This window comes from Lagenorhynchus albirostris, chromosome 13 (genome assembly GCF_949774975.1).
Source record: "Lagenorhynchus albirostris chromosome 13, mLagAlb1.1, whole genome shotgun sequence".
Classification (NCBI taxonomy): Eukaryota; Metazoa; Chordata; class Mammalia; order Artiodactyla; family Delphinidae; genus Lagenorhynchus; species Lagenorhynchus albirostris.
The window spans coordinates 59203966-59222555 of NC_083107.1; the positions used below are offsets into that span (position 1 = coordinate 59203966).

Consider the following 18590-nt stretch of genomic DNA (forward strand, 5'->3'; position numbering starts at 1 on the left):
AAGACAACCCAGAAAGAAAAATAGATAGAGATCAATGTCGTATCTTTCATCCACTCATTCAATACATACTTACTGAACAACTACTATTTGCCAGGCAGTGCGAGAAGAGAATGGTGAATGAGATAGACAAGCTCTCTGTTCTCAAGAGACTGAAAATCCCATGGCAGATATGTTGGGTTGGCCAAAAAGTTCGTTAAGATGTTACAGAACAACCGACAGAACTTTTTGGCCAACCAATAGATACAACCAAGAGACAAGAGAAGCAGATTGAGATGGATGCAAGCTAGAACACAGAGAGGATTATAGGCTTGAGAGCAATGGGGTGGGGATGGGGCACTGCTCTAGAGAGGAGGGTCAAGGAATGATGCTCTAAGACAACGTATCTGATGAAGCCAGCCGTGCCAAGATCAGGGAAGAATTTTCCAGGCAGAAAAGAACAGCAAGTCCAGAAAGTCCAAGGCAAGAAAGAACTCTGACATTTGAGGCACTGCAAGGGGACCACAGAGTGGCTGGAGAGCAGTGCGTGAAGAAAGGTAGGAAGGGTCTAGATAGGGTAGGCCACAGTTAGGGGGTGGAGATGTATTGTGAATTAGTTGGGAATGTGTTAACGAGTTTCAAGCAGCATGCTTAGAACTTAATGTTTAAAAATTCTCTTGAGCTAACCTGTGGAAATTGAGTTTTATGGGAATTCAAATGACTAGTTGGAAAATGATCTCTTTTTTTTAACTGAGTCACATGAAACTCCAATAATAAATGATGTATTCACTTTTTAAAAAAGAGCCATCTCAAAGGTACATACCATAAAGTGCAAAAATCCCACACTCGAGGCAGATGTGAGTTCATTGTCAAGGTTCTTCAACGGGTTATTGCATGCAAAGCCCTCTTTTGTTTTTTTTAAACATTTAGCTTTATCAGAGGTTTTTGTGTGTGTGTGTGTGCCTCTGCAAAAAAAATTTGGCATGGATTCTAAACAAACACACGAAAGATTCTCTAATCTCCTTTGATTCATAAATGAGCTATTTCCTTACTTAAGCACAATTAGGAATGGCTTATTTTCTCAACTTTAAGTGAGATTCTGAAATATATCACATGACTCAGAGGATAAATGGAAATTAGAAGCTGTCGCTGCTCTTTCTAGGTTATGAATCCTACCATCCTGCTTCTCCTCTACAATCTGCTGCAACTACTGTCTGAAATCTAAGACCACTGCCATGAATTAACTTATAATTCTTCGTGAACAGGAGATTACCCAACTCCGTACTGTAGGTGATTATTTACGTCAGGCATGTGGTGATCAGCTGGGAAATGCTTCGTGTATTTAAGATCCTCCTCTCAGAACTTTGGATATCCGTGTAACACTGCCTTCAGGATAAAAGGAAGATGGGGCCGGGGGTTGCTCTGGAGTTGTTTTCAGATATCTTAACACACAGTTGTACCAAATATGTAGAAGGATCTCACGTATACACACGCATAGATTATTGCCCCCCCAAACAACCACAGGTGAGGAACGTTTTTCCTGTACACACACTTATTCTACTGGCTTTCTGGCTTCATCTCTCCCTCCCCTTCAGATTTTGTGGGGCTGTTTTGACTCAAGAATTTTCTAGGCTAATTACTCAGAGGATTTAAGCCTTTGGGGCACTGGGGCTGTGGTTGGTGCTATTTTGACTCTAAGATAAACGTTCTTCCCCATTTCACGATGCTCAAGACCTTTAAGGAGAGGTTTTAAATCCAAAGAAGTGTCTCCAGGGCCCTGGGGACTCAGGGAAGGCTCTGCTTCTCCCTGTATCACAGACACCCTGCAAGTCGTGGAATTCTGCAAACAAAGCCAACTTCGCCTAGTGTTGATAAACAGACACTTATCTCATGGCATCTTTAGAGCAGAGGTGAAGCAACACCTACACCTGCGCACTCGGTGTCACAATCATTGCAGAAATTGTTGGGGGAGATTATGAGGTCAGATATTGCATAGCTCCCCTGCATTCCTGGTTCTTTCCTCTCCTTCCCCCATGCCCTTCCTGGGCTCGAAATTCAGAAAGGAAAACAACCAGCTGCCTTTTCCCCAAGGTTGTTCTTACACTTTCATTTTTCTGCTCTGGTCTATGGACCTAAATGCTGGAGACAGTTTCTTCCCCCACCTACCAGCTTCCAACGCCACTACCTTCCTCACTCCCCTGCTTATCTTTGAGAGTCAACTTTGCCATGTTCGTGATCATTTCTGAGATGTCTTAGTAAAAAGTAAAACTGCCCCCCAACCCTTCCTTTTTCTCTAAGCCGGCATTCCAGCCAGGCTGGGAGGGGAAAGGTCAGCGTTTAGCTGCCTCTCCCCTCTGGGACTTGAGATTTTATTCATTTCCTCTCCTTTTCAGGAATGCTGCTCCCCCATTGCACTTGTGGCAGCAAACACGTTTTATCTGCTTCATTTCTCCGGCATTTATTTAACTTGTCTCAGCCTTCTCTGTCTTCTCACTCTGTGAGACTGTTTTGTAAATTTGCATTTGTCATGCTTATCCCAATTATTAAAGAAAAAGGACATTAACTACCATCCAGTGAATTCCCAACCTAGTGCCCTCCTGGTCACCAGAAATGACCTCTTCTCCTCCTTTGGCTTTTAGCGAGCTGGGGGCTAATGACACGCAGCAACCATGCAGATTCTTCTCCAGGTATCTTTGGTGAGATAATTCACATATTTTAAGAAAAAGGCACCTCCGAGGACACAGTTATCTTAGCCCTTGGTTCTTTCAGTAGTTATAATATTTTTAGCAAGATGATCAGCTTTGCAATGAACTTGATCCTTTTCTGAAGACATTGCTCAAAATGTGCAGCGTCCTCAACGCCATCTTCCACGGGAGGGCCACAACCAAAGCTGGACTTCACAACCTGTTTTCTTGCGGGGTTTTTTTGGCCACTCTTCATGACAAATTTTTTGTGTTTGATTTTGTCGTAAAAGCTTTGCTGAATCTAAAATCACCTTTGCGATAACATAGCTCTTCCTTGTCTCTCTACCACTGTGTTTAAAAGCACTGCACCTAAACTTTTCTTAATTAGGCTAACTTTTCGAATCCTCATTCATTTTAAAATGAGAATCAGGGGCTTCGCTGGTGGCGCAGTGGTTGAGAATCCTCCTGCCGATGCAGGGGACATGGGTTCGAGCCCTGGTCTGGGAGGATCCCACATGCCGCAGAGCAACTGGGCCCGTGAGCCACAACTACTGAGCCTGCGCGTCTGGAGCCTGTGCTCCGCAATGAGAGGCCGCGATAGTGAGAGGCCCGCGCACCGCGATGAACAGTGGCTCCCGCTTGCCACAACTAGAGAAAGCCCTCGCACAGAAACGAAGACCCAACACAGCCAAAAATAAATAAATAAAATTTAAAAAAATAAATAAAATGAGAATCAGGTTTTCTGCAAAATCTCTACTAAGTAAAAACCAAGGAGTTTACTTTAAATTAGAATTTACATTCAGTAAGAAAAGACAAACCCACACAGAACGTGATGCCTCCAAACAGGACTTTACACCAAAGGCAACAAAAGCAAAGGCGCGTTCAAGGGTCCACCGTGGAGAAAGAGGAGGGCAGATGGAGATGTTCAAAAGAAAGTTACTAAGTACTGGAAGAAAGCAGAGTCTGGGCAACTACAACTAGAGAGCAATTGTTTTTAAGGTTTCAGAAAAGCTCCCAAGTAATTTTGAGCTGGGTGCTATTTATAAAACACGGTGACAGGAGGGTCACCCGGTTGGTTCTAAGCCTGGCTAAGGAGAAGGGAGTATGCAGCCCCTCTTAGCAAGTGAGGCGAGATCAACGTTGCCCACCACCAAAAAGCCCGCTTTCTCCTGGGACCCCCAAGCCTTCCCCGAGCCCTCGGCTTCCCTCTGATCATTAGCCTAACTGGGCTTCCTTGGGGGATGGGGATCTGCGCGGCTCAGTTCTGGCTGTGAACTTCTAACCCAAGGAGCTTCTTATCCCATTATGATGAAATCCACAGGCTTCCACAGTTTAATTCCTCTATGACCACTGAATGTATACCAGGTGCTGGGGGAGGGGAGGAGGAGAGCGGGGAGACTGGGCTGTACACGTGACCAAGTCCCCACTTTCCAGGTCCTGAGGGTCTAGCTAAGCAGAAATATGTTGGATATGAAAACAAAAATAACACCAGATAGAATAAAGTCAATGGAATAATAGTGCAAATTGCTCAAGGGATCCAGAGGGGAAAAGAATTCGTTCCATGTTGGGGAGAGGAGGAAAAAGGGAAGGAGAATTTTCACAGCAGGGAAAGGGAGAGGGCATTTTTGGCTGAGAGAACAGCCTTGAAATGGAGTCTGTATTTAGAGACCACTTTGTAATAGCCTGGCATGGCTGTGGGGGGGAATTCGATAATTCTATGGGGGGGGGCGGTGAGACAGACACAGAACCTCCACATCAAATCCTATGGGGGGTGGGGTGGAAGGCAGTGAGTATCCTCCATGGGACGTAGGCAAATAAAAGTTTTGTGTTTTTTTTTTTAATTTAAAAGAATATTTGCCTGGCTAAGGAAATCTTTGGAATTAGAGAAGGGAATCTATAGATAATAATAATAGTAATAGTTATAATACTAATAATGGCGGTGATTTGGTCCAACTGGAAGCGATTTAGGACACACATAGTCTTTTAGAGCGGAAGGAACTTTGAAGCCCATCTCCTCTAACCCACTTATTTTAAAAACAGATGAGGAAATTGATGCCCAGAGAAAAGTCCCTTGTCTCAAATCCACAGCTAGTTAGGGGCAAAGCAGGGTTGGAACACAGATCTTTCTTCCTAAACCAGATTACTTTCCAGTCAAATGTGTCAATCTGCACCCTCCCAGCTATTTTTCAGAGAAGAAAAAGCAGTGAAGCAGGGGTTGGAGTTTAAGAGGGCTGCCTGAAGTCCCACAGCCACTGGCGGCTCAGATGGATCTCAAACCAAGGACATTAGAGTCATCAAGCCAACACTCTCCTGTAAACATTCTTACTAAAATTAAACCCATTCACGAGGATGAAGCACGAGACAGAAGAGTGAGTGTGGTGATTAAAGCCCAAGAAGGCACGTTTCTCCAATCACGACCTGGGTGAGAAAGACGGGGGCTGCGGGAGTCTGCTTTGCCTCATCTGCCATCCGGCTCCACCACGCACAAGCCAAGCTGCAGGGAGCTCTCTTTCTCCACCAAAGGCTTAGCTGCAATATGGTTTAAATTAGACATTTCTTGCCTGAGTAGAACAAATCACTTAGGTTATACGCTGACAAAAAAGGAACAGTCTGCATGCTTGGAAAGCTTAGGGGGAATTAAATTACGTGCTGTCACTTCAGAGCTGTTCCTCTGTCCTCTCCACCACCACCTCTCAAGTGCCTGCAGGAGTCCTGGAGCCTTGCGTGCAAGCTGAGCCGTAACCCAGGGGCTTAACATAAACTCCGGGCTCTCAGGTCATTGGGAAATAACAGGTATATCCGGTTGGGTCTTTTGTGCTTGTCTGCACGCAAATTAAAAGCTCGTGCAAAGCTGAACTCCTCGGAGCCGCTGGTTAGGGAGAAGGTATGATGCCCTGGAAGAGAATTCTCACACAATCTCCGTGTTTACTTTTTCAGGGATGAGGGTGGAGGGCTGAGCTTCTTATGGGAAGTTCGCACCGCTGGGCAGCTGAGCTCAGAAGGGGCGGGATGTGGAGGTGGCCTTGTGCCAGATGATCTGCTGGGAGCAGGGCTCTGCGGGACTCCAGGTCGGAGCTTTGAAGGGGTGCAGCTCTCGTAGACCTTCAGGGAGGGGAGTAGAGGTGGGCACCCCAATGCCTGCACTTCCTGGCTGGTGGCAACAATGGCAAGAAGGCTTGCGGGGGCAGAGTTGGACGGGGAGGGGCATGGGATGGGGCCTGAAACTAAGGGGACGGGCTGTGCACCAAGAGCTGTCACCGCCCCCCCCCCTCACTCTTTTTTTTTTTTTGCGGTACGCGGGCCTCTCACTGCCGTGGCCTCTCCCGTTGCGGAGCACAGGCTCCGGACGCGCAGGCTCAGCGGCCATGGCTCACGGGCCCAGCCGCTCCGCAGCATGTGGGATCTTCCCAGACCGGGGCACGAACCCGCGTCCCCTGCATCGGCAGGCGGACTCTCAACCACTGCGCCACCAGGGACGCCCTCCCTCACTCTTTTGAAGACCCCACTACAATTCAGCTTTGAACCCTCCAGAAGGCTGGTTGGAGTGGGAAAGGGTGTCCACTCTGTCCCCATGCTTCCTCTAATGCGAAGCAGTAATGTTCATGTCTCCTGCCCTTAGGATTTTGCCTACCTAGTCTGACTGGGGAGTAGCAGAGTGTTTCTGGAATCTGGTAGACCTGAATTCAAATTTTAGCTCAGCTACCACAGGAGCCGTGTGACCCTGGTTGATAATGCCAACTCCTCCTGTCTTGCTTTGTCTGCAGAAAAGGGATTATGGTTAAGAGTTACCTTAAGGGTTTGGCTGTGAGGGATTCACGAAATGATTCATGTCAAGTGCTTGGCACACTGCCTGGCTCAGAGTGTTCAATAAACGGTAGTTCTTCCATTATTAGTTGTATATTATTACTGTCACGCTTGTTATTATTGGCAGAGCTGCTAACAAAAGAGCTGCTGCAATTTCAGGATGTGGCTCAGATGCCCTCCTGGCCCTACGCCTGAGCAGGATCTCTCCAACCCCTTCCCCTGAGCCACGCTCTCCCAGCTACTGACTCAGACGCCGCCTGGGCTCCGGGCAGCAGAGGTGTGGGTACCACTCTGCTTGCCTCTTCTTCCCGGCCCTGCGTGGGGGTTAAGGTGCATCATCCCCACCAGACCCACCATCTGGGGGTGGTACCTCTGTGATAGCGCAGCAGGGTTGCAGCACTGTTTGAATGTGCCCACATGTGTCTAAGGGGCTTTGCTCTTAAAATCAGTCGCTGGGGCATGACTGCCTCTGAAATCTACCCTCACTCCCACCAACTTCCTACATCAAGACCATAGCTCTTTAAATGCTTCTGGATGGATTTGCCCCAAAAAATGGTTCTCAGAATGTGGTCCAGGGACTTCTTGGGAGGGTGGGTGGTCCCTGAGACCCTCTCAGGAAATCCACAAGGTTAAAACCATGGTCATAAGATATTCTTTGCCTTTCTCCCTGTTCTTCTCTCACAAGTTTACCAGGGGTCTCACAGTAAGAGATTAACAAGAATAATTAATAATGAAAATAGAAGAATTATAACAATATACTGTAATGAAAGTTATGTGAATGTGGAAAAAAAAAAAACCCAAGTCTACCAGGGGTCTTTCAGGGGCTACATGACATTTGATATCACTACAGATTGGATGCAGCATTGGATATGAGTATTCATGTGTCTTCTGTTAAATCAGAAATTAAAGAGATTTGTAAAAATGTAAAACAATGCCACTCCTACTAAATATTTTTTGTTCTGGAAAATTTAGATATTTTTCAATATGCTGTTTCTGTTAACATGTATTAGGTTTATTATTTTTTAATGAATAAATATTTGAAACTTTGTTCCATTTTCATTTCTAAAACTGTAAATACTGTTAGATATAACTTAGACTAAGCAATAGCTCTTTGGGTTCTGTAATAATTTTTAAAAGTATAAAGAGGTCCTGAAAACAAAACATTTGAGAAGCACTGAGCTAAGATTTTGGCACTGGGCCTGTGAAGTCATCTCTTTGCTCACTTACTTCTAAATAAAACTATCATTTCTGGGAGTTTGGAATAGCGTGAATTTTATAGTAAGTTCAATATAATGCATTTGAATGTAGCAGATCTAGTCATGGAGCCCATGTGGAGGCTGCATTCCAGTTCTCTGCATGTCCCAGCCACTGTTTTAAAGGAAATTTTTCGAAACCCTCCCAAGACTGGATTGTAAATTACAGAGATTGAACCGTGCAGGACAGATACCAGAGGTACTCTCCACCGGGAGGGGAGAGGGCAGGTTTGAATCGCATCTCGCACTGAAACCAGGATGGCTTTGCCTGTTGGGGTCCTGGCCTCCTGGGGGAGTGGGGGAGAGGGGGAGAGGCTTGGGATCACCCAGGTCCTTAACAGGCATGCTAGTGCCAGAGAAGAGTACACTCAGTGTAGAGTTAGAAGGGAGGGGCTTCTGTATAATTCATGACATAGGCAATCAGTTAAGGAGTGTTTACCGCTGTGGTCTGGATAGGCTTTGGAACCTGCTGACGTGGGTTCAAATCTTGACCCCTTCACTTGCAACCCGTGAGACTTCTGGCAAATAGTTCCTTGTCCCTGAACCTTAATCCTCTTAGACATAAGGTAGGCTAACAACAGCTATACTTTCAGGATGATCAGAAGTAAATGAAGTAGTAGATGTAAAGCCCAGAACACAGTGCATGGCACTTGGAGGGAATATTAACTCCTTTCCTCTCTCTGTCCCAACTTGCTTTGTGGTGTTCGGTGCTTTAAGAGGGTAGAGGAGCATGGGCCACGGGCCCAGCCTTATGACTGTAACGTCCGAGGGAAGGATCGTCCTCCCGTTTCGCTGGGCATGGTGCTCTGCACGTGGCACTCAAAATCGTTGGAGTGGTTATTCCTTGTTAAATGAAATGATACGTGTAACCTGACTTTCACCTCTCTGATCTGCCTCAGGGAGCCTCAGGTATCGTACTCAGAGCCCAGCAGTAGGAGAGCACAGAAACGAGGATTCCCGCTAGTCCAGAGCGTCTCATGTGTTCTTGCTGGGGAAGTAGATTTCCATTTTACCCCAGAGCCCCAGCTATTCCACTGGGTAACTGGCAACCTGGGAGCTTAGGTGACTGCATCAGATGCTCCCTGAAACAGCGGACAGAGAGCAAGGGGCCTGGTAAGAGGCCCCAGCGCGTGCTGCCACAGCTCAGAACCTGATAAGCCCCTTTCTTCTTAATCAAATCCTTTCTTCTGCAATCAAACCGTTAAAATAAATAAGCCACCAGGGACTGAGCACAGCGTGTAAAGGAAATAGGAACGTTAGTCACCTTCAAAGTACACATTTGACTTTCCACAGTGGATAGGGGAGCATTTCCTCCCCGGCAGTTAAGAAAGAAGAGCTGAGAGGCTCCTTGCCCTGCCTTTTGGTCCAGGCTCCCCACATGGCCTGAGCTGCTTCGGTTATTAGATGTTCTGGATGCCCCTGGTCTGACCCACAGTTCACTTTCACTCAGACTTGTACTGGGAGGAAAGAAGGCGGTATCTTCTGGGAAGCGAGGGAGCATTTCTTCATTTGTAAGAATCCCCGGGAGGTCCTCCCACAACAGCACTCCCTTGGGTCCTCTCCCATTTGCACTCTGTAGAGTGGCGTTTTCTCAACTCTCCTTGGCAGCGAGTTGCTTGAGTGCTGTCCCGGAGCCTCATTCCTGCAGGAGGGACTGGCCCAGAGCCTGGCTTGGAGGAAGGAACCCTGTATGGCCTCACCCAGGATCTTTTGGGAACATGGCATCTTCCTGCCTAAAGAGCTGCCTCTGTACTGAGGGTCCTAAAGTGGAGCCTGTCCAGGTGAGGTGAAACGAGGTGAAGAAGAAGTACTGTGTGCCTGCCCTCTGGGAGCAGGAGGAAACGCACACTGGCTGTTGGTGCTGAGGTCGACCTTTTAAAGGCAGTAGCAAATGGCGTCCCCCAGAATAATGATCATAGCTGACACTGTCTGAGCCCCTCCCGGGTGCCAGGCACTGTTCTGAAATCCTTACAGGTATTAGCTCCTTTAATCCTCAGATAGGTCCCCGTATGGTCTCCATCTTACCTAAGTGCAAACTGGACCCAGAGATTTGCAGCGCTGGAGTCACTCAGTTATGGGTGGTAGAGGCACATTCGGACCCTGACAGGCTCTGGAGGGACGCTACTAACCACTCAAGTGCTGCCTCAGAAAGACAACGAGGAGGTGGCTCATGTCACCTTAGGCTTCCGGGAGCTGGCAGGTGGGTGACGGTGCGTCAGCCCAGGAGCCTCACACGGAGCCAAGCAAACTATGTTTATTCCTGTGAGGTCCAAGTCCTTGTGTGACTCTAAACGTATTGGACAGGAATAAGGGGGCAACAGTAGTACTGGACCTAGTAGTACCAGTAGTACCAATAATAATAATGGCTAACATTTTTCTTTTAACTTTTCATTTTATATTGGAGGACAGCCGATTAACAATGTTGTGCTAGTTTCAGGTGCACAGCAAAGGGACTCAGCCATACGTACACATGTCTCCAATATAATGGCTAACTTCTATTGAGAGCTCAACCTTTGCAGTCAACTATGCTGATCGGTATCCTCACGATATCTCATTTAATTCTCACAACGACCCTCTGTAGCCTTATCCCTCTTGTACAAATGGGGAAACTTGGGCTAAGAGTTAACTCACACGGCCAAGGTCACTGCTGATAAGTCAGAGAGCTGGGCCTCACACCCAGGAGTACCTGGCTCCAGAAGCCAAGCTCCTAACGATGTGTTACGCTGGCTCTACTGCTTTTAATCTCCTCTGGAGGATTAGACAAGCCCAGAAGGCATCTGGGCCTGGGCCCAGGGGCCTGTAAAGGACTGTCATCCTCTCAGAGAGGATATCAAGGCAGGCTGAGGTCACTCTCCCACCCTGGCTTCTGTGATGTCTTCCACAAGGATGTGAGAATCCGGAATGTTTCCCCCTAATGTCTTACTGGCTTTAATCTGGGGATTTCCCTCATCTGTCAAGAGGAGGAGACGATTTGAATACAAGCATACATATTCTTTAAAGTAAGGTACAGGTCTGAAAGACAAGTAATATTTTTGTTTTGTTTTCATTCTCCATTTGCAAAGCTAAATTACAGCAACAGTTCTTTGTAGAAGGAAAAGTATTTTGGCACGTGCTCCTTGGTACAAAACCCCAGGTTCAAGATGCAAACTGGCCACCTTCTTGCAAGGCAATGAGGTGGTAGCGAGACACTTTAAAATGCACATCCCCTTGGTTCAAGCATCTCCACTGGGGAAACACTTGCAAATGTATAGAGAATTGCACGGAAAAGTGAAGTCACTGCAAAGGAGTCTACAATAAGTTGGAAACAACACAAACGACCATCGAAGAGAAATGGTTAAATAAATTATGTTACAGTCATATTACGCAGTAGTTTAAAAGCATGCAGTAGATCTATACCTTCTGTTGAGGTCACCAAGACAATTGTTAAGTTGAAAAAAAAATCACTGAACAGTAATTTTGGTATGATCTCACTTGTATTAAAAATACATACATATGTACAAACATATGCTGTACATAAGTGGAAGACACATGGTTCCTGTGGCTACATCTGAGAAGGGGTGGGAGTATGGGCTTTCCTATTTTTCTATATGTTCTTATATGCTGATTGAATCTTTTGCAACAAGAGTCTGTTTATATACTATATGTGTGTGTTTTAAGAATTTACAAAAGAGAAAAATAATATATACAAATTGTATAATATATAACATTATATATTAAATATTTAAATATATGTAATACTGTGGATGTATAATAATGTGGATATATAATATAAACCATAGTCCAAAGATTTTTGGCCTAAAAGTAGTCCAGAGGCCAGTGGTCACCTGGCCACTAGACTTGCTTTCCCCATATTGTTTTCCTGCTCCTGTTCTGGTCTCTGGCCCTCAGAGCCCATGACAGTATCAACATGGCCTCCATGGGCTGGAAGCTTCAAGATATGTTTAATAGGAATAAATGTAAAATCTCATATTTAGTTTTTTAAAATCAATTGCATACGTGCAATTAAAGACTCAGAATGGTTTTAAGTCTTAAAAGATAGAGACTTTAGTTCATCGCAAGTTTGGTACAACAGTGGATGCAGATACCTTAAAATAGTCCCCAAACTTAGTCTGCATTAAAAGAAACACTGTGGCAAGTAACCACATCTCTCTGGGCTGGACAGGATGCCACCTTTGGGGTATTGTGTTTAGTTTCAGGTACACACTTAGGCATATTGAAGAACTGCTTTGTCTAGAAGGCACAGATAACCTGGATTAAGTACTAGAAATCAAGTTATTCAAAGAATGATTGAAAGAACTGGGGCATTTCTTAGTTGATGGGAGGATGGCTCAGTGGCAGCACAAGAGCCATCTTCAAACACATGAAGGGCTGTTGCATGAAAGGGAAACTAGTCTTGGTTTATGTTACTTCAAACGGAAGCTTTAAGTTCAGCAGAAGACAAGAGCATTCACTCCAGATTCTTTCTTAATGTTGGAAAGAACCTCCTAACATTCAGAGCTTTCTAACCAGAGCAGTCCAACAACAGGACAGGACAGTGTTGAGAAATCAACACTTCAGCAGTAGGATGGAAAAATCCTGCCGGGGGTTGATGGTCAAAAAGCCAGTGTATAATTATCCAGCCCTCGTGTTCTCTTTTGGGAATGTGTAGGGTAGGAATAACTGCTTTCGCTATTTAACCACCAATTATTTTCTCAAGCCCTGGATGTGACTACAGTTTTTGACCTGAATTTTTGTCCCTTTGTGGAAAGAGAAGAAAACCTGTAAGGGAATATAGATCTAACCCTAAAAAACAAGAGTTAACGGAGAGAAAGAAGACTGGAACCTGGATGCTCAACCAAGAATCCGTCCCAAGTCTGGAAGCTGTACCAGTCAACATGTCCTGGCTAGACACTGTGATTTAGCTGAACCCAAATGTACATTCTGTCTTTTTTTTTTCCTGGTACTTACTGTTACTTTATGCATTTTCTTGGTAACCTGGTAAATATTTATTTTTGTGAAATAAAATGAAAAACAACATCCTTTATCTGAGTAAAGATTTTCTGTGCTTGATCAAAGAATTAGGAAAGTAAAGTTTTTCTCTGTTGACCAAAGTAGAGGACAGCAGCCCCTCAGTTCCACTGCTACAAAGGTGAATTTCAGGAAGTGGACGGGGGTGGTAGTTGGAGCCTGCGGAACACATTTGCAAAAGCAACCACAGACCTGGCATCCCCTCCCTTCCTATAGAAACAGTGCTGTCTATTATTATCATTTTTGAGTGTCATTGATGCCTTATTTACATGCGTCACCATCTTTTTACAAACTAGATTGGGGTTTTAAAGGGAATACATAGGGCAATATCTACAAACACCAAGAATGTCAAGTACTGCATCTCTATTTCATTTGGAAAGGAAAAGATTCCCAAATCAAACCGGTTTTGATTCTTGAAAGGGAAGGTGGGAGAGCTAATTCATGGCAGCATATGGTTAGACAAAATCTTCTGTAAGAATGCAACATGATGGTGTTCGCTTTGAAAGAAGGGATGAAGTGCTTTAAAGCAAAGCATCAACTGAGTTAGTGAATGCTTCATCCACAAATATGGCGCAGGAGGGACTCAGATGGTGGCTGAGCGACTAGACTAAATGATCACTGAGGTTGTCTTTCAGCCTTGGTGTTTGATATTTTGCCCCCTTTTCTTTCCTTAGTTGTTCTGGCTCCCTGACCCCTGTTCTTCCTTTCTTCACTCCCACTTATCTTGTTTCCTTTGCCCCTAATCTTTACTCTTCTGTGAGAGAGAGAAGGTCAGCAGGAGGATGGAGAGAGAAAGGGAGACAATGGAAAGCAGAGAAAAGAGTGGGGGTTTCCCAGCCAGTGCAGGTGAGGAAGAGGTAGAAGTGGACTCAAGGAAAGGGAGAACAAAAGCGAATGGGAGACAAGAAAGAGGGAAGAAGGAAGAGCCAGGGGAAGACAAAAGGCAGGGAAGGAAGGAAACTAAAAGAAGCAGGAAGAAGCCTTTAGACAACAGGACCATTTGCTACATTGATGAAGCACCTCAAACTGGAAGTGGATTATCTCCTTAAAACAAGGACACAATGAAGCTAAAGCGCAGGTATTGTCTGCATCTTATATTCCTCCTCTTCTCAAAAGGAATTGAAGGAGGCTTACAATAAAAGACAGATACACTTGAACCATTCCAAGAGCAAAGGCAACAAAGAAGGTAAAGGTGCTACCAGGTAGTGTTGAGGAAAACTACTGTTAACTGAGCACAGACTTTTTCTTAGAATTGAACTCCTAACAGTAACATATCGTGGGGACACTGAACGACATAGCAATCCAGATTCTTTTCATGGTCCTTTCTTCTAAGAGACTCTCAGTAAAAGGATAATGAAAGATCATCATGTTATGAAGATATTTCTTTCTTACGTTCTTATTTTGTTATTTGTAGTAACTTTAATTTTGATATAGTTTCAGACTTACAGACAAGTTGCAAGAACGTCACAAAGAACTTTCATTTACCCAAATTCTCCAATTATGAACATTTTACCACGTTTGCTTTATCATTTTCTTCTCTCTCTCCCTACCCGCACTTTGTCTTTTTTCCTTGAACCATTTGAAAGTACACTGCAGACACTGATGCCCCTTTACTTCTAATAAATACACGTGAAAGTATTTTGGTGGGAAACTACAATAATACAATATAGCTTTGTGGCTTTCACTAATACCAGACTATATGGAAAGAGCTTCATGGGGCAATCAGGTTGGAAGGGGAGGAGGGCTAAGAAACTTGTCTTAAGCTACACTGAATTAGCAAGAGACTATCTTCTTCTTAGATTTATTGGGTTGGCCAAAAAGTTTGTTTTTTTTCCATAAGATTATGGAAAAATCAGAATGAACTTTTTGGCCAACCCAATATTTAGGTTGATAAAATTAGCAAAATCTTCCAAAGCTGCTTCTACCCACACTTTACATAGGATTGAGAAAACATCAATTATCCATATCAAATAATATAAAAGGCAGGGGAGATGGCTTTGGAAGGTCACGCTCCTGGGACTACCCCATCTGAGAAACCTCAGGGCCACCACTGCTTAATACAAAGGCAGAGAATCCAGAGGCTCATTGCTCACATGCATTGTGCTTTGATGACTCTAAAACACACTTTAAAAAAACCCATTTTAACGTGTCTGAAATCAAAATACGTCTTACAACAAATGGTGTAATTACAATTGGCAGTCCTGTAGCCTTTATAGTAGTACAGAAAATAATGGTGCATCCTATAAATGATAGCTGCTTAGATGAGATGAAATAAGATGTATTTTTAGCTCTGTGGTTCTCAGCCTGTGTATTACCAGGAAGAAGGATGCAGAAGCAAGTCAGCTGGAGCACAGGGTTTTGGTATCAACTCCTCTGTCCTCTCAATTCCCCTTCACATATTTAAGCTCTAGGATACTGTAGCTGTGCAGTACCCACAGCTCTCCCCTCTGCCACGCCCTTAGTCACTGCAGCCACTTGGTGTGTCTCCTTCTTCCTGTTTCTCTGCCTCCTAGCATGTGTCTGATTGCTGATTCTTGCCCATCCCACATGCCAGACTTGCCAGAGATTGCTGCTTCTACTCCACGGTAGAGCACATTGCTTAGCCATAAAATCGACACAGGGATTATGCTAGAGAGAAATCCCATGAAGAAAACCCATAAGGCTGAGCTTTCTTGGCTACTGGTTCCAGGCACAAGGTACCTGTCTCATGTGCTAATTTATTATTATTTTGGGACTGACCCAAAAGGGACTGATGGACAGAAGTGGGATGCATGAGGACTGAGGGTACTCTTATCTTTGGTTTCCTAGCATGTTCCCCCCACCCCCATCTCTCCTTTTCTGAAGACAGAACGAGCCCTTTGGCCACAAGGGTGGCCTGATGCCAACCTGGAACAACAGAGTTCTTCCAGTGGCCTGGGTCATGACCTTGAAAGAGACATATTCTCTTTCTCTTGGGGTGGTTAATTTGAGGCTGCCCATCACCAGCTTTCCCGCTACATGAAGAGAGTATCTGGAACGAAGCTCAAACAGAGACCAGCATACTAGACAGTGGGGCGAGCAGCCCCAAGTCCTTCCATCCTGTGAGGTACCACCATTATCCTTCCCTGCACATGAGCCAGTGCATTCCTGTCCTGCTTAAACAAGCTTCAGCTGGATTTCTGTCCTGTGGAATCAATACAATACAGGGTATTTTAAACCTCTGCTTTGAACAATCTCTCTAGCTTAGCTGTTCTTTTGAAAGTTATTTGTACCAAACAATTCAAATTTGAGTTTTGGGAAGGCAAAATCCCCGTATTGTGTGTTGTTGACTGAAAGGAGATCCCTAGGCCTTAGCCACTGGCTTTGGTTGAGGAACTGAGATAACTTAAAAGCCTGGTGTGGATTTTCACTAGAGTGAGGGCTCCACCATGAGCTGGATCAGGGGTACCCACAGGCGGCTTTGGATTTACCCTGCGTTTTCATCAGGTACCAGATGGACCCTCTAACAGAAGCCTACACCGCAAAGCATGGGAGAACCTGAGGCCCGGCGTTACGAGAGCCAGTCATTTTGGCTTCGGCTTGTCATAATTGATAAGGTCTATCTTTCTGACAGCATTTGCCCAACTGGTTCCTCTGTCTTTTGAGGGCATGTCCTACAAGTGCTGAGCCCAAGGCATCATGGCTTGGAGGAGGGTTTGCTCGAACTATTTGCTGTGGCAGAAAGGTATGTATCTAGTTTACTAAAAACTATATGACATTATTCAGGAATTAAACAGGAGATCTTAGGAACAGCTTTGTTTGTACTTTTTAAGATAGAAATTTACTTGGTTTAAAAGCACCGCCATCCGTCTGATTCTGGTAGAGATACTGTGATAAAAGCTTTCAGGAATGTTGATAGCTCAAAATTGGCATTAGCCCATACACAGTTCTTGTCTACTGAAGTCTAGTAAGAGACTGATACATTGTGACAGTCTTGAATGATTAGACAAAGGTCATACTAAAGCTGGATATTGTAAGGTTGCTACAAAATTCATTTCAAAGGTTATATATGCCAACACAGCCCTGGGAAACCAATGCTTATTTACTCAGTTGCGCAAAAACTAACTTCCTTACGGAACTGAGTACCCCATCATGAAGTGTAAAATCATTTCCAGAGAACCTCTCAAAAGCTACTGAATGGCGAATTTTACAAAAAGTCATTTTCTTATCAGATAAGATATTTTAATGTTGGTTTCAACCTTTCAATAAGTCAGACTCTTAAGATGCCCCTTTATTTTTCTTTAAAATTTAACCAGTTATTCCAAAGTCAGCTATGAAGCACGCCTCCCTCATTCAAAACCAATTTACCTGCAGAAGGTTAGCATACTATTTCTTTAGGATCCTCAGAATCCTCTATTCTGTAAAACAAAACAAAACAAAACACCCCAGAAACTATTAAAAAAATCTGCCCAGCTGATTTTTTTTTTTTTTAAGGCGGGTAGGAGAGAAGGCGTTTGTGCCTTTTATCTGAGGATTTCCTTCCGCGTAAACTTGTATGATCGATCTGGAGTGCGACTTCGTGGGTTCAAATTCTGGCTCCACTTCTTACTAGCTAGCTGGAGGGAGGGTGGGAGGGTAGAAAACCGCCCCACTTTGCCCATGCAAGCATTTCAATCATTTACTTGGAAAGAGAAATCATTTAAGATTATATCGTTTGACTGTAAATGTATTACTATAGTGCGTGTGATCTTGGGTAAGTCATATAATCTCTCTGAACCCGTTTCCTCAACTGTAAACCGGGAAACAATAGAGATTCGCAGCGCCGGTAAAGCTCAAAAAGCACAGGGCTGTTACGTGGTAAACGCCCAACTTCTTTACTTACACTTGATAACCCCGGAGGCTCGGAAGTACACTTCCTACCTGGGTAACTACTATACAACCCACCCTTTCTCCGGGCTCGTCCGTTCCCCAACCTTGGAGAAAAGACCATTTCTCTCCCGGGTCTTTAAAATACTTTGTACTAGCCGACTGGAAAGGGCGCCGCGGCCGGGGAAGCTACCGCGGCCCAAGCGCCTTGGGCTTCCCCTTTGACAAGAGAGTCCCCACTCCGAGAGCAACGCGAGCCCAGATCCGGCCTTCGGGTGGCGGCCCGGGCGGGCGCGGCTGTGCGTGCGCCGCGGAGGGTGGTGGCGGTCCGCGCCCCGCCCTCGGCCGCCGCCCCCGCCGCTGCCTCGGCGTGTCAGGTGCCGTGAGAAGCGCCGAGGGACATGAGTGGAGCCGACTTTCCAGAAGCGGCGCACGCAAGGCACAGCTCCGCACGCAAGGGGGAGGCGACAGCAGAAGAGATTTTTCAACCCAATAAAGTTCGCAGGCGCGCGGAGATTGGCCTCCTCCTCTTCTACCCCCCACCCCTCGCCTCCTCCCTCCAGGAATCTTCAGAGTGCCCTCCCTCCCCTCCTCTCTCCAGTGTTCGTCCCAGCTTGGCTCCCCCGCCGGGCGCCAGGGCCTCCGACGCGGCCAGCGTTGCCCCGCGCTCTCCAGTGGGCGGCGCCACCTGGAGGAGTTTCTACGAGGGAAACCTTGGGGCCAGCTGCGGTGCGCCAGCGCTGGCTGGCCTTTGTGTGCCAAGGACACTCTGGGCCCCGGGGCGGGGGAGCGGCGTCCTTCAGGGATTCTCGATCTCGCCGTGGTCATGTCAAAACTGACATGACCGGCCGATCTGCTTGCGAGAACGTTAAAATAAAAATAAAACAATTCGGGATGCAGTAAGGCAAACCGCTACCACAACCGAACTTGCTTTTCCAAACTGACAGGCTTCCTTTCCCGGTTCTGGCGCCCAAGGATCTCGAGCGGTTTTCTCTCGGGGAAGGACGCTCAAGCCACCAAGAGGGAAGGGAGGTCGTACCCT

General features: G+C 45.6%; 1 long non-coding RNA gene across 1 annotated transcript in view; it reads right to left on the bottom strand.

Annotated features, from left to right (window-relative positions):
- The window catches only part of LOC132531398 (uncharacterized), a 135132-nt gene that overhangs the window by 113997 nt on the left and 2545 nt on the right, over positions 1 to 18590 (bottom strand). The window lies entirely within an intron of this gene.